This window comes from Hemiscyllium ocellatum, chromosome 32 (assembly GCF_020745735.1).
Source record: "Hemiscyllium ocellatum isolate sHemOce1 chromosome 32, sHemOce1.pat.X.cur, whole genome shotgun sequence".
In the NCBI taxonomy this organism is placed as follows: Eukaryota; Metazoa; Chordata; class Chondrichthyes; order Orectolobiformes; family Hemiscylliidae; genus Hemiscyllium; species Hemiscyllium ocellatum.
The window spans coordinates 4,717,768-4,742,701 of NC_083432.1; the positions used below are offsets into that span (position 1 = coordinate 4,717,768).

General features: G+C 44.7%; 1 protein-coding gene across 1 annotated transcript in view; it reads left to right on the forward strand.

Annotated features, from left to right (window-relative positions):
- Window positions 1-686: 686 nt before the first annotated feature.
- limd2 (LIM domain containing 2) overlaps window positions 687-24,934 on the forward strand; it is a 78,833-nt gene continuing 54,585 nt past the window's right edge. The window contains exon 1 of the mRNA XM_060848710.1: window positions 687-790. The gene's annotated coding sequence lies outside the window, so the exon portion shown is untranslated. The remainder of the gene's footprint in view (window positions 791-24,934) is intronic.

A 24,934-nucleotide genomic window follows, 5' to 3' on the forward strand; every position in this document is an offset into this window, starting at 1 on the left:
TTATCTTGCACATCTTTAAACTTTCACCTCCTCACTTTAATCCCCTCCCCCCCCATCCAGTATCTGACATTTCAACCCTGAGAAAAATATTCTGACTATCCACTTCCCTACGTTACCGACATGTTGGAAATGTAAAAAGAAATAAACACTTTCTGAGCTTCTGAAAACTTGTTGTGTCCCCAAAAGAGCACAAAGTGCCTTCTATTGATCATCCAGCTGCTGGATGTATTTTCACTGATCATTTCAACCCACCCAGGCCAATCCAACATCGCTTTACCCAGCTCCGGGATATGTTTAATCAACAAATATATTCAAAGAAAGGGGTGGACTCCTATTTATTGGTACATTTACGGCTTCAGTGCCCTGGATGTTAACTTGGAGAGTCCAGGTCAACATCAGCATTGACTAACCCTAGGAGAGTCGATGGGGAATCTGGTGAGTGGGAAAGGATGGAGTCACTGTTTAACCTGGGGGTTGGGGGAGTGGGACAGGAGAAGACAGCTCTAAGGAAGTGGGGAATTAGGAACAGATTGTGAGCCCTGCACTCATGAAACAGATGTGGTTCCCTAATATTCACGCACCACGATACTCAGCAGTCAAACTGAGAAAGGAATTGGACGATGTGAGCCAATCAGTGGGCACATCCTGCTGGTGAGAACTGTGTTTGTACTCGGTGATATACAGGAAGGTTCTGCAGCTCTGCACATCAGAGCCCCAAGTCCAACCTCCAGCTAACGGCCATCTGCAGCCAGTCCTGCTCGAAGGAGGGACCGAGAAAACACATCTTATGGTGAGTGTTTGCATGTGTTCAATCCATCCCACCGTTTGGTTCCGAGGCAGGAGACATTGCTTTGTTTTTGTTTCGGCGACTGCAAGGGAATTTTGCATTATCCGTTTGTCAATTAAATGAATCCTGAAAAGATGAAGAGCGTTCACAGCTCAGTGAGGTCGGATCTGCAGGATGGGTTTGACAGGAATGAGACAGCTCAGAGGATTCACTCTCCCATTGTCTCCGCTGGAAACCCTCGTCCCTTCCTTCATTCAGAGGCGGACATGGTTTCTGGGCTCAGCCGCTTGCATGTGGTTTCCTATCACCGGATTATTCCCCCCTGGTGTTCACCGTTAGCTCCAGTTTTACTGATGTGGAGGGGGAGGTGCATTAATGTGTTAGTGCTGCTTCCTGTCGGTGTTAGGGATGTTAAAGGGGCTCCCCTTAATGCAACTGATACCCAGAGCGATCCTGGAACCACAACCGTCAGACAGAGCAGAAAGGCAGGTCCAGACCCTGCTCCCCTGTCCGTTCCCATTCAACCTCCTCACCATCGAACCCCTGCCCGAAACATCGATCCTCCTGCTCCTGCCTGACCTGCTGTGCTTTTCCAGCACCACTCTAATCTTCACTCCCATTGAACCCCTCTCCCTCTCCCCTGAATCCGTTGCCCTCTTCCCCTTGCTCTCTCCCTCGAACCCCTTGCACTCTCCCTGTCCCCATGAACCCCTTGCCCTCTTCCCCCTTGAACCTCTTGCCCGCTCCTGCTGTGCCCCGGCCTCTTGGTCAACACAAGCTCCTGATTTCCGAAGAGGAGTTGTCCAGACTGACCAGAGCTACAGGCAGCTGTGTTATTGAACAGCCATGTGAAATTGAGTTGGGGGGGGGGGGCGTGGAGAACACAACCCTGCAGAGAATACCCTGTAACAACACTCTGTAACGATGTTTGGAGAGGGGGTGACTATCCTGTAACGACACTGTAATGATGTTGGAGGAGGGGGATGAATACCTTGTAACAACACTCTGCAATGATGTTTGGGGAGGGGGTGGGTGAATACCCTGTAATGACACTCTGTAATGATGTTTGGGGAGGGGGTGGGTGAATACCCTGTAACGACACTCTGCAATGATGTTTGGGGAGAGGGTGGGTGAATACCCTGTAATGACAGTCTGCAATGATGTTTGGGGAGGGGGTGGGTGAATACCCTGTAATGACACTCTGTAATGATGTTTGGGGAGGGGGTGGGTGAATACCCTGTAATGACACTCTGTAACGATGTTTGAAAATGTAATCTCCATGATGTTCACCGTGAAGTGAGCCTGTCCCAGCCACATACCCGGGGGTGGGTTTTAGTGATCTCACTGAGAGCTGTATAGCCACAATTCAGGCTGAGAGCACGGGAAATCAAACCCATCATCCCTGGGAAGGTGGGGGGGGGTGGGGGGGGGGGTGAAGGATTTCTGAATGCTGGCTGAGGACAGGCCTGGGATCTGTTATGATGACTCCCATGGTTAAACAGCCTGTCAACATCAGATACAGTGAACGCTTGTGTGAGGAACAGTAGCTTAGGATCAGTAGCCCTGAGCCTGTGAAAATGAAAGTTTTCAGCAGAAAAAGGAAGATGACCGATGCACTGCGCCCCCCACCCCCCCCTCCCCGACCCCCAACCCCCACCCCCACAGCTGCAGAGCTCCCTGTTGGGCTCATAGGATATTCACCCCCTCTCCAAGCATCGTTACAGAGTGTCATTACAGGGTATTCACCCACCCCCTCCCCAAACATCATTGCAGAGTGTTGTTACAAGGTATTCATCCCCCTCGTCCAACATCATTACAGTGTCGTTACAGGATATTCACCCCCTCTCCAAACATCGTTACAGTGGAACATTGTTATAGGTTACAGTCCAGCCAGAAATCAGCACCTCTCCTGGATCCAATCCAGCAGCAACTTGGAACCATCCACATGGATTAATCTGATGCTTGGTTCCCTTGGAGGTAAACAAAGCAGCTTCAACCCTAGCACAGGAAGGCACTAAACACCATCACAATACTGTAACAGCCACCTGCCAGCATATTGTCGCTGGGCCGTGGGTGGGGGATGTGACCCTTTGCCAGTCAGTCAATCTCCCCCGCACCGTTCTGCTACCTGGCTTCTGTCTCAGTCTCTGTTGTAACCTGAGGCTGGGAGGTGGGAGGCTCACTCCCTGCTCTCCTCCTCCAATAGACCTGGAAGGGTTTTTACATACACACTGATGATGTATTGTTTGTGCCATCTGTCCCCCCCGCAGTTACTGTGAAAAGGAGCGTGTGTGTAATTGATATGGTTGTGTTGAGCATTTCTGAATCTGTGAAATGTGAATATAGAGGTGTTCGTTTACATATTCAATTGTTGTGTGCAGATGTGCAAGTTGTATGGATTGATACACCGTGCACGTGTTGTGTAACCATTCATACATGCTGCCTGTACGTTAGAACAAATCTTGTGTATGTATGTAGTTGTGTGCGTCAGAAGGTGAGCATGCATGTTTCTGCAGAATATACATGTTTATGTAACCTTTTGTAGCATATACAGGTGCAAGTTAATGCAACCTGCATATCTGTATATGGTCTACCTCCATGTAAGTATGTGCGTACTTTTCCAAATGTGTGCTGAGGATGTATAGCTGAGCAGTGGGTATGTGTAAGTGTGCATTATCGGTGCATGAACAACAACTGTAGTTAAGATTGGGACTGGGTTGCTTTTGACTGAGCGTTGTAGTGTGTGAGGGCAATCAAGTATTCCTCTCCGGATGTCTGAGCGCTCTTGTAGTGCAGAGACATCCTTGGTTACTGACATAGCTGCTTGAATTAGATCATAACTGACATCAGCAGTTAACTCCACTAAAGCGACCTCACAGATTTCATGCCAAGATCTCCAACCCAAGCAAACTATTTTCAATCAATTCCCAGCAACGTATTGGGCTCACTCAACAATACTTTCAGTCAAAATCCCAACATCAGCTTGTAAACATCTACATTAAACATAAAAATAGGATAAACATTGAAAATTGCAGGAGTAGTAGAAGGAAGCATGATGTATCTCTGTCATCAAGCTGAATTCTGTTACAAAATGGTCGGTCTGTCTTGACGTTTGCAAAACCCTTACCAGGAGTCTCTTTATTAAATGGTGTAGTTATTGTGTGTCATCTTGCATGACATTTTGTCAGTGGTGAGTAAACAGTTATCAAAATGTAAACAGTTATACTGTGAAGGGGAATGTGGTTTTTCAAAGATTGAGCCATTGAGGTAATCGTGCTGCTCTAGAAACAGTGGGGTTGGGGTTTGAGGTTGTCAGGAGTGTCCTTTTTTTTCAGTGGTCACAGCAGGAAAGGAATTTGAGTCAGGGCACATGCACCCAACTTTATAGCACTGTATATAGCACATATAGTACTGTAAAGGTACTTGTCATGTGTGGAAGAGTTAACTGTTTATGCTATATTCACTGACCCAGGAATGAAGGAAATAAATTGGAGATTTGTTGTCTACCCTGGTGTCTCAAACAGGCTGTTGAATATATTTACTGTGATACAACTGAAGAAATATTGAGATCTCAGCATGATATCTGCATTGTGTCTGAAGTCTAGCCGATTGGGCTGAACATTTTCTCTGGTGACCTCTTTAGTCACTGCAGATTTAGGGCAATCTCATGACTCTACAACCCCCAAGAATAAATTGGAGATTTGCTGTCTACCCTGGTGTTTACCCACAGTCTTTTGCTAACAGTGTTCTCGGGGGAGAAGGACAGATCAGAATCCTTGCTGCTGTTCTCTATCCAGGGTTGTGGACAAGTTCCTGATCTCAGGCTGCAGCCTCTCCCACTCATTGCCATGGATTCTGCATGGGTGACCTCTTTCAGGAACATGGTCAATCCCAGGTACATCAAATACAACAGACGATGTATGTGACGGTTGAAATAAAGAAGCCATAACCACAAAATTGTATAAACCTGTTCTTCCAGCAGATTGAGTTTCCTGCCTGCTCACAGTTATATTACAGCAAACAGGCTGTGAAACATAAGCAGGCAAATCAGTAGGAGAGAAGAGCAGGTATCTCACCCCTCCTATCCCCACACCCAGTAAGTACAAGGGCAGCATATATAATAACATTGAAGACAACTGTCCATTTCAGCTTTGTTCTTGGAGTTCCATCAAGGACCACTGAGGGACTGAAAAATGTCCCATAGCCTCATTGACTGAGTCACGCTAACAGATATGTCTTGTTTTTGTATTGGGGTCACAGTTGCATTTAGGAGAGCCAATGACCATTATTTACTGCTGTCTAACATCCCTGTGGCATGGCTTTTGGGAAACAACCTTATCAGCTTTTCCTTAGTGGACTTTGTAACCTCATGAATAGTTAAGAATAGAATCATGGATTCAAGGTGAAGCTAGATAACTATTTGGGCAAGAAAGGAGCAGAATTTATTGACGTGGTAAGATGGGAGGAGGCTTGTGCTCAGCATGAACATAGGCATAGACCAGTTGGGCTGAATTGCCAGTTTCTGTGCTTTGAATCCTAAAACTTTATCAGTCTTTCCCCATTGATCATTGTCTAGTTTTGTCCTGGAGTGCTGTGGTGTTCCTCTGCTAGGGTGGTACAATGTCGCATACACAAAGATAGATTGCTATATGTTTTAAAGGTTGCAAGCTTTTCCCATTAGGTTATCCTGATGGTTGAGGTTTCAGGCCCAGCACTCAAGGTCAGATCATTTACACTGTCTGCAAGGTCATGAAAACCATATTTACAATCAAATTCATTCAGCCCTTCACCTCTGTCAAAGCTGTGGCTTAGTGATGTTAGTTAACCCTGAGTCAAAAAGTTATGGTTGAAGTACCACTTCAGGGACTGTGTCCCAAAATCCACACTGACGCTTCCGTACAGTACCAAAGGTGTGCTGTAATGTTAGAAGTGCTGCCTTTTGGATAAGCTCTTACATAGTCTCTCCTCAGATCAACGTAAATGATCCTGTGGCACTATTCTGGTGTCCGGGCTCATACCTATTCCTTATCCAACATCACTCAAACCAAATAACCTGGTTGTTATCATAAAATTAAGCATGAAATATGAGTAAAGAATTGGATTCAAAACCTGTTGCCAATGAAGCAGTAACTACCCATAGTCTGGTCTGATGGGAGGAGACTGATGGCAGGCAGTTGAAGAGAAGGCAGTCTGGTTTTGCATATTAATCTCTGTTGACGGGTATATTTCTATTGAAATGGCAACAATAGGATTTTAATTGACCTAGAAAATAGAGATTGCGTTTTCCAAGAACAAGATATTTCCATCTCTAGGATGACTCTGGTCCTGCTGCTATTTGTGAGGATCTATCGTGGAATCATCAAAAAATAAGATTACGATGAGCGAGTGTCCATTCAGTGTGAATATAACAAGGAGTTAAGCAGGTGATTGGGGTTAATTGATTGGGTAGATATCAAGGGGGAACAAAATTGAGAGTCTTGTGACACAGTGGTAGTGTCCCTGCCTCTATATCACTAGGTCTTGGCTCCTGGTTTTTTTTCCTGGTGTGGAGGTTTGTTTATAACATGTCTGAACTGGTTGATTTATAAAAAAATTTTAAAGGGGGAACAGTCAGGACTGATGTATGGACAGGTCATATAGATACAGCATGTAAATAAACCTTTTGGTCCAACTTGTCCACACTGACCAGACACACCAATCTGACCTGGTCCCATTTGCCAGTATTTGGCCCATATCCCTCTTAAATTCTTCCTATTTATATACCCATCCAGATACCTTTTAAATGTTGTAATTGTACCAGCCTCCACACTCCCTTTGGCAGCTTATTCCATGCATGCACCACCCTCCACATGAAAAGTTACCTCTCGGGTCCTTTTTAGATCTTTCCCCTCTCACCCTAAACCTATGCCCTCCATAAATCGGAGTAGTAAATAAACTGGACACAAAGAAAGGTGATTTAGTTTCTCTCTCATTGACTGGCTTGGATCCAGATTGAGATTGGTAGCAGAGGACAGTTGCCTGAGGATTGGATTGATGATTGAAAACGTAAGAGTTTCTTTCATAGAAGACTGCAATTTGAGTTGGTCTGCTGCAAGTACACTGTCGGGATATGATTTCCCATCAATGTTTTATAAAACTGAGCTTTATTATAAATCGAGAAAAGGGATGGAAATATAAACATGTGTTATGTCTTTCCCAAGAAAAAAGTAAGACTTGACATTGTCATTTCCTACAAAAGTAAAATCCCGGTAGCAACAATGCAAGGTTGTCCAGAGACCGGCTGAAAATGTCGATACGAAAGGAGAATCCGAACTAAAAGATGTGAGGTTAGAGATACCTCTGGCAATTATAACAGATAATAAAAATTGCAGAAAAATAATCCCAGTTGTGCCAGGTTATGGTTAGCAGGTGTTTTAGACGCGACATGAAATACTGTTCTCTAATGTGTTATTCTAAGTGGACAAGTTAGGTTTTTGAAATTACACAGGATGTGGAAAGTTCAAAAAGGGGAAGAGGGCAATATTAATCAGGCAGAAGGAACTATACTCAGTGCAAGAAGTTTCAGCCAGTAACTAATGTTTTAATTGTCGACTCAACCAATTACGCAGTATCGGGGCGCACATTCATACCAACAGTATGTAGAGTGGGTTGGTTAAAATGCCACCTAATTACTTCAGTATCACTAAATGTGACACTTTTGTCAAAGCTTTTGATAAACTATTTGCAAAAATACCAGTAAAGAGGAAACCTAACATTCATGCATGTGAGGAAAAGGCTCATTAGTTAGTAAGGGGAGATCTGTTGCTAAGAAGATTTATAACAAAAAAAATCAATATTTAGGTGGTTTTGGGATTAAATGTTTTTCAGAAAATTTGACTCTATTACGTGGACTAGAAATAAACCAGTTTCGTTAAGAAGAAGTGAATGTGTTAATAGTCAATAGTAAAGCAGATGATTAGGGTTAATTGATTAATCAGATATATATTAAGGACAAAAAGAGGTGGGCATCTTGGGGCTGAAGTACATTACCACCCCAACCCAATCTTCTTTTGAATTGGCCCTCTCTTGTTTTCCCGAGCTTTTTGGTTTTTGCAATTCTTGCACTTTCCCTGGTGGGCTGGGTGTGTTAATTGTTTAGTTGTTTTAATTAGTATGCAAACAAAACATAAAAAGGTTAAACGATTGTGTGGAAGGAGCTGTAAGTCTGAGTAATCAGTAAACTCAATTGACAAATAGATATATCTTGGTTTCTTAAATTGACATCCAGGCCATTCCTCCAATGAAATCAGCACTGCCCCACCTCTTGTTCCATTTCAAAGATTTTTGTCTGTACTTCATTGCAGGTATTGGTCAGCATGTATGAAGTTCCATAAGATAACAGGGTTAATGGAATCCATTTTGCATTATTTGTTGCTTTGTACAAATTGTAAAGTATGAAACAAGGTAGTCAACGTGGACAACAATTGTAAGGCACTTTAGGATATGCTGAAGTTTTGACAGGCATGATGGAAATGTTTCTCTCGGTGTACTGTGTCCTCTCAGCAAGGTTCACTGGATTAAAGGAAGAATTATGACCAATCTCCAGAACTCTGAATCCAGTTGTGAATCTCACCCTGACCAGAGCTCAGTGGCTCAGCCCAGATCAGGGTTTGAACTTGGTTGTGTTGTGCTGTGTGCTATTACTGATGAAGCCCAGTGTAATTTCAGTGACTTGTGCCCTGCTTTTCACATATTCTCAAAATCACAGCATGCTTTCAGCACAAAGGAGGTCATTCAGCATGTCCAATCTGTGCTGGCTGTCTGAAATAGCAATCCACCTCCCGCCATGCCCCGTCTTCTTCCTGGAGCCCTGCATATTCTTCCTTTTACAGTGAGTAATCTCATTTCTTCTTGATTTGGTGATGCCGGTGTTGGACTGGGGTGGACAAAGTTAAAAATCACACAACCCCAGGTTATAGTCCAACAGGTTTAATTGGAAGCACACTAGCTTTCAGAGCAACGCTCCTTCATCTATCAAGGAACGTCGCTCCGAAAGCTAGTGTGCTTCTAATTAAACCTGTTGGACTATAACCTGGTGTTGTGTGATTTTTAACTCATTTCTTCTTTTAAGTCTCAATTGGACCTGCCACACTCATAGGCAGTGCATTCCCGATCCAAACTACTCACTGCATTCCCGATCCAAACTACTCACTGCATGGAGAGATATTTAGATTCTCCTCTGCTTTTTTTGCCAATTCCCTTGAATCTGTGTCCTCCATTTCTTGATCATTCTAACAATTAGAAAAAGTTTTCCCCTTCTACACTTTGCAGATCAATCAAGCTTTTCCATACCTTTACCAAACCATTTAAACCCATGATCCTATTACCTCGAAGGACAGAGGCAGCAGATGCATAGATCGTGATCACCTGCAGGTTCCCCTCCAAGCTACTAACCATCCTGACTTTGAATACATTATTTCACTGTTGCTGGATCAAAATCCTGGAATCAGCCCTCACCCCACACAGACATTGTGGGTCAACCTACAGCACTGGACTGCAGTGGTTCAAGAAGGCAGCTCACCACAACCTTCTCAAGGGGCATCTGGGGATGGACAATAAATGCTGGCTCAGCCAGTGACATCCACATGCCGTAAGTGAAATAAAAACAAAAGAGCCACCCCATCCTGACTTGGAATTACATCAATGTTCCTTTAGTGCAGCTGAGACAAGCCCTGGAGCTGTCTCCCCGACAGCAACACAGGTCCCTACACCACGAGAATTACATCAGTTGAAGAAAGGGGCGGCACGGTGGCTCAGTGGTTAGCACTGCTGCCTCACAGCGCCAGAGACCCAGGTTCAATTCCCGCCCCAGGCAACTGTCTATGTGGAGTTTGCACATTCTTCCCGTGTCTGTGTGGGTTTCCTCTGGGTGCTCTGGTTTCCTCCCACAGTCCAAAAATGTGCAGGTCACGGGAAATGGTCATGTTAAATTGCTCGTAGTGTTAGGTGAAGGGGTAAATGTAGGGGAATGGGTCTAGGTGGGTTGTGCTTCGGCGGGTCGGTGCAGACTTGTTGGGCTGAAGGGCCTGTTTCCACACTGTAATCTAATCTAAAAAAACCCACATCCTATGAATGAAATAATATGAAAGAAACCTTCCTCTCAACCTTCTCTTTTCGAAGAAAACTATCCCAACCCTTCTAATCTACCTAGAGGTCCTCATCCCGGTAAGTATTCTTGTGAAACATCGCCTCAGATGTTTACAGAAGGAAGTCATTTAACCCATTGTGACCATAGAAATATCTGACTACGCTAATCTGACTTTCCATCTCTTGGCCCATAGCCCTGGAATCTACAGCAACACAGGTCAAATCTAAACACTGCTTAAATGTTACAAGAGTTTCTGACTCTTTCCAGCAATGAGTTCCAGACTCCCACTGAGCTTTAGGTGAAAATAATTTTCCTCAACTCTCCAGTTAACCAAAAAATGTGGCGCTGGAAAAGACAGCATCTGAGGAGCAGGAGAGTCAATGTTTTGAGCATAAGCTCTTTGTCAGGAATGGGCGTTGGGGGGGGGGGGCGTTGGCCCAAGGGGTCTGAGAGATAAATGGGTGGGGGTGGGGAGAACAGCAGCTGGGAATGCGATATGTAAATGAAGGTAATAGGTTGGAGAGGAGGATGGAGCAAATGGGGGGGGGGGAGGGGGAGGGGGAGGAGGGTGGATGGTTGGACAGATAGAACAGTTCAAGAGGGCAGTGCCGGGTTGGAGGATTGGATCTGGGATAAGGTAGGAAGAGGGGAGATGAGGAAACTGATGAAGTCGATGTTGACGCCATGTGGTTGGAGGATCCCAAAGCGGAAGATGAGATGCTTTTCCTCCAGGTGTCGTGGGCTAGAATCTGGTGGTGGAGGAGGCCCAGGATTTGCATATCCTTGGTGGAGTGGAAGGGGGAATTGAAGTGGTCAGCCACAGGGCGGTGGGGTTGTTGGGTGCCTGTGTGCCCAGTTTGACCTGTGAACTAAAAGCTGCACCCTTGGTTATTGACCCCTCTTCTAATGGAAAAGGCACCTTCCTATCCAAGTCCACCATAAATTTTAGACATCTCCTTCAGCAACTTTCACAACTCCAAGGAAAACAGCCCCAGCCTATCGAATCTTTTCCTTATAGCTCAGACCCTCCAGCCCAGGCAGCAACTGAGTAAACCTCTTCTGCATCTTCTTGAGTACAATCAAATCCATCATATAGTTTGGAGAGCAGAACTGCATACAGTAGTTCACTTGTGACCTAACCAGCTTTTTATACAGTTCCACCTGCTCTATCTTCTGTGCTTTAGCTAATGAAGGCAAGTATCCCATGTGCCACCTTAACCACCCAATCTCCTTTCAGGAGTCTGTCAATCTATATGCCAAGGTCCCTCTGATCTTCAGTATTTTTCCAGGGTCCTACCATTCATAGTCTAGTCCTTTGTCTTGTAAACCCTTCCCAAGTGCGTTACCTCACACGTTTCTGGGTTGAAGTCCGTTTGCCACCACTGTGCCCACATGAACAGATCATTGCTTGGAGCAAGAGTCCCAGCACCTTGTAGAACCCGATTGGAACCAGGCTTCTCGTTACTGAAACCACCCTGTAAGGGAGGCAATAGCCTAGTGGTACTATCGTTGATCTATTAACCCAGAGGCCCAGGTAATCTTCTGGGGATTCAAATCTCATCGTGACAGTTGGTGGAATTTGAATTCAGCAAGAAAAGCTGGAATTATGATGATTGTGAAAGCATTGTGAATCGACAGGAAAAACTCATTTGGTTCACTAATATTAGAGAAGGAAACTGCCGTCTTTACCTGGTCTCCAGACACATAACAATGTGGTTCACTCTTAATCTGCCCCCTGGATAATCAGAGATGGGCAATAATTGCTGTTCTAGCCAGTAATGCCCATATCCTGTGAATGAATAAAATAAACTCCTCTTTCATCACCCTCTGCTTCCTGCCTCTTAACCAAGTTTGGAGCCAATGTGTCACTTTGTGTGGGATCCCATGAGCCCTTACATTCTTTACCAATCAGCCAAGAGGAACCTGATCAACAGCCTTACTAAAAGTCCATGGAATCTACATCAAATGCATTGCCCTCATCAGTCCTCCAGGTTATCTTCTCAAAAGGTTCAAACAAACTAATAAAACATGACCTCCCTGAACAAATCCAGGTTGACTATACCTGATTAATCCAGGAATGTAGGGGGTGAAGGGGGGCTGAGAGACAAATAGGAGGGTGGGACTGGAGTTGGGAGGAATGTAGCTGTAGGTGATAGGTAGATGCAGGTGGGGGGGTAATTGTGATAGGTCAGAGAGGAGGGTGGAACAGATAGATGGGAAAGAAGATGGGGCAGTGCTGAGTTGGAGGGTTGGATCTGGGATGAGGTTGGGGGTGGGGACTTGGAAACTAGTGAAGTCAATGTTGATGCCATATGGTTGAAGGGTCCCAAGGCAGAAGGTAAGGCATTCTTTCTCCAACTGGTGGGTGGTTTTGATTTGGTGGTGGAGGAGGTCCAGGATTTGCATGTTCTGGGGGAGTGGGAGGAGGAGTTGGTCAGCCACAAGGAAATTCCGATTGTTTGGTGCATGTGTCGCAGAGCTGTTCCCTGAAACGCTCCACGTGTTGGTTTCCCATCTCCCCAATGTAGAGGAAACCACGTTGGGAGCAACATTAGCAATAGATGAAGTGGGTGGATGTGCAGAAAACTCTCTGCCCGATGTGAAAAAATCCGCTGGGCCTTGGATGAAGGTGAGGGGGGAGATGTGGGAGCAGGTTTTACACTCATGTGGTAGCAAAGGAAGGTGCCCAGTGTGGAGGGTGGGTGAGTGGGAGGCGTGGACCTAACAAGGGAGTCACAGAGGGAGTGTTCTCTGCAGAACACAGATAGAGGTGGGGTGGCAAATGTGTTTGTGGTGGTGAGGTCTGATTGTAGGTGGCGGAAATAGTGGAGGATAATGCACTGTATCCAGAGATTAGAGGGGTGGAAGGTGAGGACCAGAGGGCTCTATCCTTTGTTGCGGTTGGAAGGATAGGGTTCAAGGGTGAAGGTGCGGGAAGTGGAGGAGATGCGCTGGAGGGCATTGATGGAGGGGAAATTGTGGTCCTTGAGAATGGAGGCCACCTGGGATGTCCTGGAATGGAATTCCTCCTCCTGGGAGTAGGTACAGCAGAGGCAGAGGAATTGGGAGTAAGGGATAGTGTTTTTACAGGAGACAGGATGGGAATAGGCATAGTCCAGGTAGCTGTGGGAGTTGGTGGGATTTGAAATGGATGTATGTGTTGAGTCAGTCACCAGAGATGGAGACAGAGAGGTCGAGGAACGGGAGGGAAGTGTCTGAGATGGTCCAGGTGAATTTGAGGTCAGGGTGGAAGGTGTTTATGAAGTAGATGAAGTGTTCAACCTCCCTTGTGGGATCATGAGGTCTCCCCACCCCCACCGTAAAAACACAATCCCTTACTCCTAATTCCTCCACCTCTGCCATATCTGCTCCTAGGAGGAGCAACTCTTCTCCAGGACATCCCAGATGGATGGAACAAGGATAGAACCCCCCCCCATATCCTCACCTTCAACCCTGCTAATCTGCGGATACAATGCATTATCCTCTGCCATTTGCATCAACTACAATCAGACCCCACCACCACAGACATATTTCCCTCCCCACCCCTGTGTGCATTCCACAGAGAACACTCCCTCTGTGATACCCTCGTTGGGTCCACACCCCACACTAATCCCCTTTTAAAACTGTATATTTTATTTTATGTTGTCTCTCCACATTCTAGTAAAACGATTAGCTCAAATTTCTCTGATTTAGTTTCATTTGTCATTTCTTCCCCCACCCCCCAAGCATGCCTGTGTCTTTTTGAAGTTCTTCACTGCCCTACTCACAGTCGATAAAATTTTATATCATCCAGAGGTTTTGAATGTACATCAAGAGCACTCTCTCTTTTTGTAAATGTAAAGTTTCTGGGAGTTACACTGCAGATGAATGCAATGAGTTAGCTCAGTTTAACCAAGAATGAGGGACTGAATTAACAGCAATGATGGCCAAGCCTTTGGCTCTGTGGGTTGCTCAGATATTAACCATGGGGTGAAGTATCAATTTTAAACACTCACTAACATTTGTAGTGGGATCAGCCATGATTTTGACCTGGTATATCTGCTCATAGGATGGAGTGCAGAAGGCATGGAAGTGACAAAATTCTGTCTTGAACAGAAACAGAAATTGCTGGAAAAACTCAGCAGGTCAGGCAGCACCATTGGACAGAAAGCAGAGTTAACATGTCAAGTCCAAAGACCCTCTATTAGAACTGGTGCTCTAGCCCTGGTGTCCTCCTGCATCTGCAGTTTTTCTTTTTTAGAGTTTTGTCTGGGTCATATGGACCATGAGTCAGAGTGAGACTGGTGAGAGATTTCAAAACCAGTTGGCACGTTCTTGATGGTGTCTAAATGAGACGGTTGGACACTGATGAATGTGTAGGGGCGATATCAGTCCCAGAGTCCTGGATTAACAGCAAATTGTGGAGGGAAATGGAATTTGAGAAACACAGGTAACAAATCCAGTGGAGTAAATGAGGTTGGGAATACAGTGTGTCAGTAATGTTACTGAGATGAGAAAAAATAGTGTTGCAAAGCATTAGAATTCAGTAACTATCTGAATTCAGTAATTATCGGAATCAAAAAGTGTGATAAACTAGTAAGGAAGTCCAAAACTGGGGATCATAAATATAATGACAAAAGAATTCAGAAGAAATTTCTTAATTCAGGGCATGATTGGTTTGAGAACTTACTGATACACAGATTAGTTGAATTGTGATGCATTTAAGAAGCTATACAAGTACATGAGGGAAAAAGGAATAGAGGAATATGCAAATAAGCCAAAATGAAATAGGATAGGAAGAGGCTGTTGTTGGTAGAAATACCCGACTTAAATCAGTTGGACTAATTCACTTAATTGTATGCTATAAATTGTTTGCCATATTTAAAAACAGGAAGATGATCTGCAATGGAATTCATAGGGTTAATTCTACATCAGCAGCCTCTCATTTATAGCTGCAATGAATGCTTTTGGCACAATGCCACAGCTTTCATGGACTGTCAGCTGACATTCAGATAAGACTGGAGACACAGACTATTAAGTTCAGTGGATCAAGGAAGTCTGTGCGTAAAAGATATGTCATTATGTGTCTGTTTTTGGAGGCACATCTGAAGTTTAAATTCCTGCTCTAACTAACTTTAACTTTGAACAGTGCTGTCACTGAGTTTACTGTCTTCCCCATCAGGACTGTTGCCAAGCTGTGGACTGTGTTGATAAACGTGTTCTTTGGTAGCAAATGTATTCTTGACCAGTCCAATGTGTCCAAACCTAGTGCAGCTGAGTCTTACACATTGGATGTTGAGAATGGCTGGTTGAGCCAATGCCAAGACAATAATCAACAAAACCAATGTAATGCTGACATATTTGACTAAATCTGTAAAGTACAAGTTGTGAGAACTGTAAAGGGCTCTCATGTAGTCACTGTAATATTCAGACTCAATTACCAAGATGTAAGGGAAACATTAAATGGTTCAAGGTATCTTCCTCATGCATACTGAGGACTGAGAAATATGAAAAAGATTCCAGAGCTTTGGGTTCTTTGGGCTTGTAAATCAGTGAATGGGAGGAAACATTCTGAATGTATGGAGGTTAATATAGAAAAAGCTAGTTTTGATTGCAATTTCACAGTAAATGCTGGCTGTTGGACTAGGAAGCAGTGGTACATATTAGTAAATACTTTAACAGCAATGTGCACTTTTATCCAGTGCTTTTATCAGAGAACAATGTTCCAAAGAGCATCACAGAGGCACGATCAACAAAATGAATTCCAAATGAAAGGAGGTATTAAAGAAACTTGGCCAAAGATGACGATTAATTAATGAACAGGAAGCAGAGAGTAGGAATAAACCAGAGATGTTTGGTTTGGCATGTAACTACCGATAAACTGCAGGATTCCGCTGTGTGTAATCTGTGTTACTGACTTGACAATGGAGTTGAGTGTAAGGTATCCAAGTCTTCTGAGGATACAAAGTTAGCTGAGTGGTGAGACATCACGAATGAGCTGAGGAGGGACTTCGAGTAGTTGTGCGAAAGAGTGAAGCTATCCACTTTGGTAGAAAAGAAAGCAGATTTTTGTTTAAATGGTTGTGGGAAGTGTTTGTATTCAGAGGGACCTGTGTGTCCTTGTATATAAGTGACAGAAAGTTAACATGCAAGAAATTAGATTGCAAAATAGAATGTGAGCTTTTGTTAAAAAGGGATTAGGATATAACAGTGAAGAAGTAATTCTAAAATGATACAGAGTATTTAGACCATATCTGGAATACTTGGATAAGGGAACTGCCCTATGAAAACAGAGATTGAGTGGATTGGGTATCTATTCCTTGTTCTTTAAAAGAATGAGTAGTGATTTGAGTGAAACATGTAAAACATGTAAACATGACAAGGCTGAAGAATCTTAAACAGAGTGTTAAACTATTAGATTAAGAGATTGGCCATTTGGAACTGAGATGGAGGGAAATTTCTTCATTCCAGGGTTTGAAATCCTTGGGAATTCTTTTATCTCAGAGAGTTGTAAATACTCAGTCATTTAGTTACACAAAATAGAGGTGGGTACATCATTGGTTACTGTGGAATAGGGTAGGAGTTAAGGAAGAAGAAGTTGAGTTATAAGATCATCTAATCAAATGACTGAATAGCCCCCACACCTCATCTTCACCATGGATATCCAATCCCTCTACACCTCCATCCACCATGACCAGGGCCTCCAAGCCCTCCGTTTCTTCCTCTCCAGACGTCCCCAACAGTACCCTTCCACCGACACTCTCATTCGTTTGGCCGAACTGGTCCTCACCCTTAACAATTTCTCCTTTGAATCCTCCCACTTCCCCCAGACCAAAGGGGTAGCCATGGGCACACGGATGGGCCCCGGGTATGCCTGTCTCTTTGTTGGCTACGTAGAACAGTTGATCTTCCGTAATTACACCAGCACCACTCCCCACCTCTTCCTCCGCTACATTGATGACTGCATTGGCGCCACCTCGTGCTCCCGCGAGGAGGTTGAGCAATTCATCAACTTCACCAACACATTCCACCCTGACCTTAAATTTACCTGGACCATCTCTGACACCTCCCTCCCCTTCCTGGACCTCTCCTTCTCCATAAATGATGACCGACTTGACACTGACATTTTTTACAAACCCACCGACTGCCACAGCTACCTGGATTACATCTCTTCCCGCCCTACCTCCTGCAAAAATGCCATCCCGTATTCCCAATTCCTCTGCCTCCGCCGTATCTGCTCCCAGGAGGACCAGTTCCACCAAAGAACACACCAGATGGCCTCCTTCTTTAGAGACCGCAATTTCCCTTCCCACATGGTTAAAGATGCCCTCCAACGCATCTCGTCCACATCCCGCACCTCTGCCCTCAGACCCCACCCCTCCAACCGTAACAAGGACAGAACGCCCCTGGTGCTCACCTTCCACCCTACCAACCTTCACATAAACCAAATCATCCGCCGACATTAGTGGGTGGCACGGTGGCACAGTGGTTAGCACTGCTGTCTCACAGCGCCTGAGACCCGGGTTCAATTCCCGACTCAGGCAACTGACTGTGTGGAGTTTGCACGTTCTCCCCGTGTCTGCGTGGGTTTCCTCCGGGTGCTCCGGTTTCCTCCCACAGTCCAAAGATGTGCGGGCCAGGTGAATTGGCCATGCTAAATTGCCCGTAGTGTTAGGTAAGGGGTAAATGTAGACTATGGGTGGGTTGCGCTTCGGCGGGTCGGTGTGGACTTGTTGGGCCGAAGGGCCTGTTTCCACACTGTAAGTAATCTAATCTAATTTCCGCCACCTCCAAAAAGACCCCACCACCAGGGATATATTTCTCTCCCACCCCTTTCTGCCTTCCGCAAAGACCGTTCCCTCCGTGACTACCTGGTCAGGTCCACGCCCCCCCCCTACAACCCACCCTCCCATCCTGCCACCACAGGAACTGTAAAATCTGCACCCACACCTCCTCCCTCACCACTATCCAAGGCCCTAAAGGAGCCTTCCACATCCATCAAAGTTTTACCTGCACATCCACTAATATCATTTATTGTATCCATTGCTCCCGATGCGGTCTCCTCTACATTGGGGAGACTGGGCACCTCCTAGCAGAGCGCTTTAGGGAACATCTCCAGGACACCTGCACCAATCAACCACACCGCCCCGTGGCCCAACATTTCTACTCTCCCTCCCACTCTGCTGAGGACATGGAGGACCTGGGCCTCCTTCACCGCCGCTCCCTCACCACCAGACGCCTGGAGGAAGAACGCCTCATCTTCCTCCTCGGAACACTTCAACCCCAGGGCATCAATGTAGACTTCAACAGCTTCCTCATTTCCTCTTCCCCCACCTCACCCTAGTTCCAAACTTCCAGCTCAGCACAGTCCCCATGACTTGTCCGGACTTGTCCTACCTGCCTATCTCCTTTTCCACCTATCCACTCCACCCTCTCCTCCCTGATCTATCACCTTCATCCTCTCCCCCCTCACCCATTGTACTCAATGCTACTCTCTCCCCACCCCCTCCCTCCTCTAGCTTATCTCTCCACGCTTCAGGCTCTCTGCCTTTATTCCTGATGAAGGGCTTTTGCCCGAAACGTCGATTTCACTGCTCCTTGGATGCTGCCTGAACTGCTGTGCTCTTCCAGCACCACTGATCCAGAATCTGGTTTCCAGCATCTGCAGTCATTGTTTTTACCTCCTGAATAGATTCTGAGACAAATTGTTTCCTCTTATTGACACACCGTGGTTACTAGCTCAATAGAAATTTATCAGAAAATGATGTGCAAGAATAGGCTGCCACTCAGCCCCCCATCACATCGCTCTGTAGTTAGTTCTTGCCTCACCTACAACTTGGAATGGATCCATTTTCTTTATTCATATTTCATGCTGAATTCTTTCATTGTGTCTCTGTGAACACATACTAAACGCACAAATAAGCATGTAAATCATACTGATCCAGGCCAGACCTTTTCTCTGAGAGGCATCACAACCAAGCTCAATATTGTCATTGTAATGATTAGAGTGGCGCTGGAACAGCACAGCAGGTCAAGCAGCATCCGAGGAGCAGGGAAATCGATATTTCGGGTAGGAGCCCATGGTGTGTCAATAAGAGGAAATAATTTGTCTCCGAGTCTATTCCCCTTCCATTCCAATAATTATCTGAGGTGACTATGCTTTTCCAATTCTTCTCTCTCTCTCTCTCTCTCACACACACTCACACTCACACTCACACTCACACTCACACTCACACTCACACTCACACTCTCACACTCACACTCACACACACACACACACCTGAAGCCCACCTCTTTCCTGACTAAAAACCTCCTTTACACAAAGTTATTGTGTAGTATCTTGGAATTTGTACTCTCTTAAAACACCACATAAATATAAGTTATTGTTTCCTAAAAATACCTAAATCCATGCACACCCTCACATGTGCACTTTCCCTAATCCAGAGGTACTGAATCCTCTATTACCACCCTAGCTGAAACAGGTTAAATTAGCACCAGCAGGAAACCAACCAACCTAGGCCCTGCGATGTGGCTTAATGCAAATACTCACTAATACATTCGTCAGTCTGCCTCGCAGTGTTTGCAGATCACGTTTCATCAGAAATTGATACAAGACTGACAAGATTAAAAAAGGGATGTTTTGAGAGATGTACGGCTGCATATGAACAACTTTAGCAGAGTGAGGGACCAACACTGGGTGTGTTTATACCAGATAACTAGCATAGTCACATGGACTGAATTTCAATGGTAACAGAATGTGGAAAATTACTCCAGAATTACTGGAATACCATCAGCTGGTGGAGTGCAAAGCACCATAAATATCCATATCAGCATGAAATCCTGTACAAAGTGACATCATGCATTGCAAACAAATAGCCAATACCACATTTGCAAAACACCACAGGGAGGATTTAGGGATTTTGCACTTCAAATAACAAACTGATTTGGCCTAGATTAGATTACTTACAGTGTGGAAACAGGCCCTTCGGCCCAACAAGTCCACACCGACCTGCCGAAGCGCAACCCACCCATACCCCTACATATACCCCTTACCTAACACTACGGGCAATTTAGCATGGCCAATTCACCTGACCCGCACATCTTTGGACTGTGGGAGGAAACCGGAGCACCCGGAGGAAACCCACGCAGACACGGGGAGAATGTGCAAACTCCACACAGTCAGTTGCCTGAGATGGGAATTGAACCCAGGTCCCTGGCGCTGTGAGGCAGCAGTGCTAACCACTGTGCCACCGTGCCGCCCAAATTAAACCAAACCTCACCTCCTCTGACCTTCCTTCCAACATGAAGGTAGAAGTGGGGATACTTGCAGATGGCTGCACAATTTTCAGCAACGCCATTTGTAACTCATCAGATCCTGAAGCAGTTTGTGTCCAAAAGCAGCAAGATCTGACAAGTGGCAGGTTACAATTGAGTCACATAAATGCCAAATTTAACCATTACCCCATGACATTTAATGGTGTTATCAATCTGGTTACGGGCATGGCAACAGTGAAGCCGGGATTTGTAGTTGAGGGGGCGAGTGTGGGTTCGGCGCAGGAGTCCATGGTGTTGGTATGGTGGGCCCAATGACAAAGCGATGACGCCTAAAGAGTGGCGACTCTTACATAAATATTATGGACTAGCCACGTAAGTATCGCTGCTTCCGTATTGTCTGCAATAGTCTATTGTGGGGAACCTTATCAAACACCTTTGTTAGGAATCCTGTGGCATGCAAATCACCTCCCTAATCCCCAAAGCCTGTGTCCCTCCTTTAAAGCACAAGTCAGGTGCATGATGGGACACACCCCACTTGCCAGGATGAGTGCAGCTCCAACCAACACCCAGGAGATTTGATACCATCCATGACAAAGCTACATACTTGATTGGCACTCGATCCATGAACAACTGATCCCTCTATCACAAATGCTCAGTAGCAACAAATATTCACCAAGGCTCCTCAGACAGCACCTTCCTAACCACAACCATTACCATCTAGAAAGACAAGAACGGCAAATACATGGGAACATCACCACTTAGAAATATTTCTTCCTATAAGAGAAAGGATTTATAATCATCTAGAGAGGAAGTCTCTTGATGATTAGGAATAGTCAACATGGTTTTGTGAAGGGTAGGTCATGCCTCACAAACTTTATTGAGTTCTTTGAGATGGTGACCAAACAGGTGGATGAGGGTAAAGCAGTTGATGTGGTGTATATGGATTTCAGTAAGGTGTTTGTGAAATAAGGTCCCTCACAATAGACTATTGCAGACAATACGGAGGCATGGGATTGAGGGTGATTTAGCTGTTTGGATCAGAAATCGGCTAACTGAAAGAAGACAGAGGGTGGTGGTTGATAGGAAAGGTAACTGAACTCCAGGATGAACTAGCGGTGTACCACAAGGATCTGTTTTGGGGCAACAGCTGTTTTATCATTTTTATAAATGACCTGGCTGAGGGCGTAGAAGGATGGGTTAGTAAATTTGCGGACGATAGTAAAGTCGGGGGAGTTGTGGCTAGTGTCGAAGAATGTTGTAGGTTACAGAGGGACTTAGATAAGCTACACAGCTGGGCTGAGAGGTTGCAAATGGAGTTTAATGCAGAAGAGTGTGAGGTGGTTCTCTTTGGAAGGAGTAACAGGAATGCAGAGTACTGGACTAATGGAAAGATTCTTGGGAGTGTAGATGAGCATAGAGAGCTCTGAGTGCATGTACATAGATCCCTCAAAGTTGCCAGCCAAGTTGATAGGGCTGTTAAGAAGGCATACAGCGTGTTAGCTTTTATTAGTAGAGGCAATAGGTTTTGGAACCATGAGGTCACGCTGCAGCTGTACAAAATTCTGATGCGGCCACACTTGGAGTATTGCATACAGTTCTGGTCACCGTATTATAGGAGGATGTGGAAGCTTTGGAAAGGGTTCAGAGGAGATTTACCAGGATGTTGCCTGATATGGAGGGAAGGTCTTATAAGGAAAGGCTGAGGGACTTAAGGCTGTTTTCGGTAGAGAGTAGAAGGTTGAGAGGTGAGTTAATTGAAACATATAAGACAATCAGAGGGTTAGATAGAGTGGACAGTGAGAGCCTTTTTCCTCGGATGGTGATGGTTAGCATGAGGGGTCGTAGCTTTAAATTGAGGGGTGACAGATGTCAGAGCTAGTTTCTTTACGCAGAGAGCAGTAGGGGCGTGGAAAGCACTGCCTGCAACAGTAGTAGAGTTGCCAAATTTATGGGCATTTAAATGGTCATTGGATAGACATATGGATGAAAATGGAATAGTGTTGGTTAGGTGGGCTTCAGATTGGTTTCACAGGTCGGCACAGCATCGAGGGCCGAAGGGTCTGTACTGTGCTGGAATATTCTATATTCAAACTATTCACTATCCTGACTTGCAACTATATCACTAATAATTCCTGTTTACAGGAACTGCCTTGCTAACAGCACTATCAGTTTAACCACATTTAAAGAACTGCAATGGTTCAAGATGGCATTTTACCACCATCTTCTGAAGGGCAATTAGGGATAGGCAGTAAATGCTGACCAAGCCAGCAAAGCCCACATCCCATGAATGAATGAAAAGAAATTCCATATAATATGCTCAAATTGGACCTTTTTCAATCAGCATTTACAGTTGTTACTGATCCAAATACTCACCTCAGTCTGTTGATCTCAACTTGTAACCCCAGGTCCATTACTTCTAACAATCAGTCTGCACCCACCAGCAAACCTCACCCATGGCAATTTGTCACCTCAGCCTCAACTCCAAAGAATTAGCCAAAGCTGAAACGTTCACATCACTCCTCCCAATATGGATGAATACAGCATCACATGCTCCGACCGGTCACCTCAGACCTTTATCTGTTTGATCATCTCCTTGAGTTTTAACCTTTTCAAGAAGGTTAGCACAGTGAGTATTGATGTAAATGAGTTTTGAGGTGAACATGATGATTTGTGATTGGCTTGGCATTTAGCCGTTGGTGGAAAGAGAACAAAACTTTACAAATCTTTTTCTTAAGAGAGAACATGAATCTGGTGTAGTCGGAAATAAAGAATGTCAGCTGTGGCCTATGGAATGACCTGGCTTAATCGGCCAAACTACCTTTTTTATTGAGAGCTGTCAGTCTTTAATGATTAGATTCTCTGCAGTGTGGAAACAGGCCCTTCGGCCCAACAAGTCCACATCGCCCTCTGAAGAGAAACCCAACATCCCTATATTTACCCCTGACTAATGCACCTAACACTATGGGCAATTTAGCACGGCCAATTCACCTAACCTGCACATCTTTGGATTGTGGGAGGAAACCCACGCAGACACGGGGAGAATGTGCAAACTCCACACAGGTGGGAATCGAACCCAGGACGCTGGTGCTGTGAGGCAGCAGTGCTAACCACTGAGCCACCGTGCTGCCCATGTGTTTGGCATTTGGAGAAGGAGGAAAAGTAATGTGACTTGTGGTTCTTTTGGAGGTACTCAACATGTGAGTGCTGACGTGTTGTAATTCATATTGATTTATCCAAACATAATTCTTTCAAAGCAACAAAAACTTGTCAAACGTGTTTTCATGCAGACTGTACTCATTTATTATCCCAAAGACTGGATGAGACACAGAATCAGCCCCGACCTCTGCTTTTGATTGCTACCAAGCATTTCTTGTTGGGAAGATTTGGCTTTTGAATGATAAGAAGATTGACATACTATCCCAGCCAAGGGATAACATTTTCTAGGGAAGGTGGGGAAATAAATTATGATTTCAAATAATGTTTTCAAAAACACGCTATGTAAAATGGTGGCAGAAACTTGCTAATCGCTTTGGCAACATTGATGACATTAGCAATATAGACACCACAGCAATGTGAGCTCCGGTGCTTTGAAAACAAGTTGCTGCCACAACTTTGTGTGATGGTAAACAGGAAACTGGTTTGACTTTGATAAGTTATAAGAAGATGACACAAAATGAAAAAACACTGTTGAGTCAAAAAGGAAGTCAATAAGTGGTTTAATGGAAACTTGTTGAAGCATCTTACCTATTAAGGAATTGCTTTGCAGAATCGTCACCGCCGTTACTCACTTCTCAATTTGTTGCTTCACTTCAATGTTTTTCTCCCTTTAAGGAAGCATACTTTAAAGAATGTCTTGATTATAAATAAATTACTTGATCATAAATAATTCTGGGGATGTGGTTTGCTCACACTTCCTTCAATCTTAAGTTGGCGCGCACACTGGGTATAGTTTGGAAATCTGCACTTCAGCACCAGCATTCCTCTGGGAATGTGCATCCGGAAATCTGTACATTGAAGGACTTTCTTTCTCACCTTCAGTGTCCCATTGTTTATGAGGGAGAAAAATCAGCCCGATTTCCCTTTCCAGTGTACCTGTTGAAGAGGTTCTATACCTTATAGATGTTTGATAAGATCTGTCAGGTTTGACTCCTTTTATACCTCCTATGAATAATCAGCCCTCTCATCTTACCTCTGGAACTTGAACCATTATGATAGCATGTTCTTGCTTAAAGAACAAGAAGAAAGAAATTGCATTTATGTATCATGACTTGAAGAAGTAATGTGAAGTATAATTTAAGTTGAGACAAGAGCCAGTTTGAATATAGCAAGGGCCACAATACAACAATTTCCTGATGTGGTGTTGTGGGGAAATACACCAGTCTTAGAGTCAGGATAGGGGTTCAATGTCAGAGTTTATTCTATGAGGAAATACAGGAGCTCTGGGGAGAGAAAGACACCAAGAGCACAGTGGTCAGCTGCGAGTCTTCTCTCGACCCAGAGCACATGTCAAGAAACTTTTATACATTTTGTGATAACATAGGTCAGTGATGAGATTATTGTCTTTGTAACATGGTTTATTTATGGCAATCATTGCAGAATTGTTGATAGTTTTGATACAGTTTTTGTCAGTTCCAGCGCAGTCTTTGTTAATTTCCATGTGCTCATTGTCAGTTTCACCGTCTGCGTGGAAATCCATTGCTGTAGTAATAGGCACGAATCGCTCTTCCTGATAAGGACAATTACTGCAGCCCTGGCTATTAGCACTT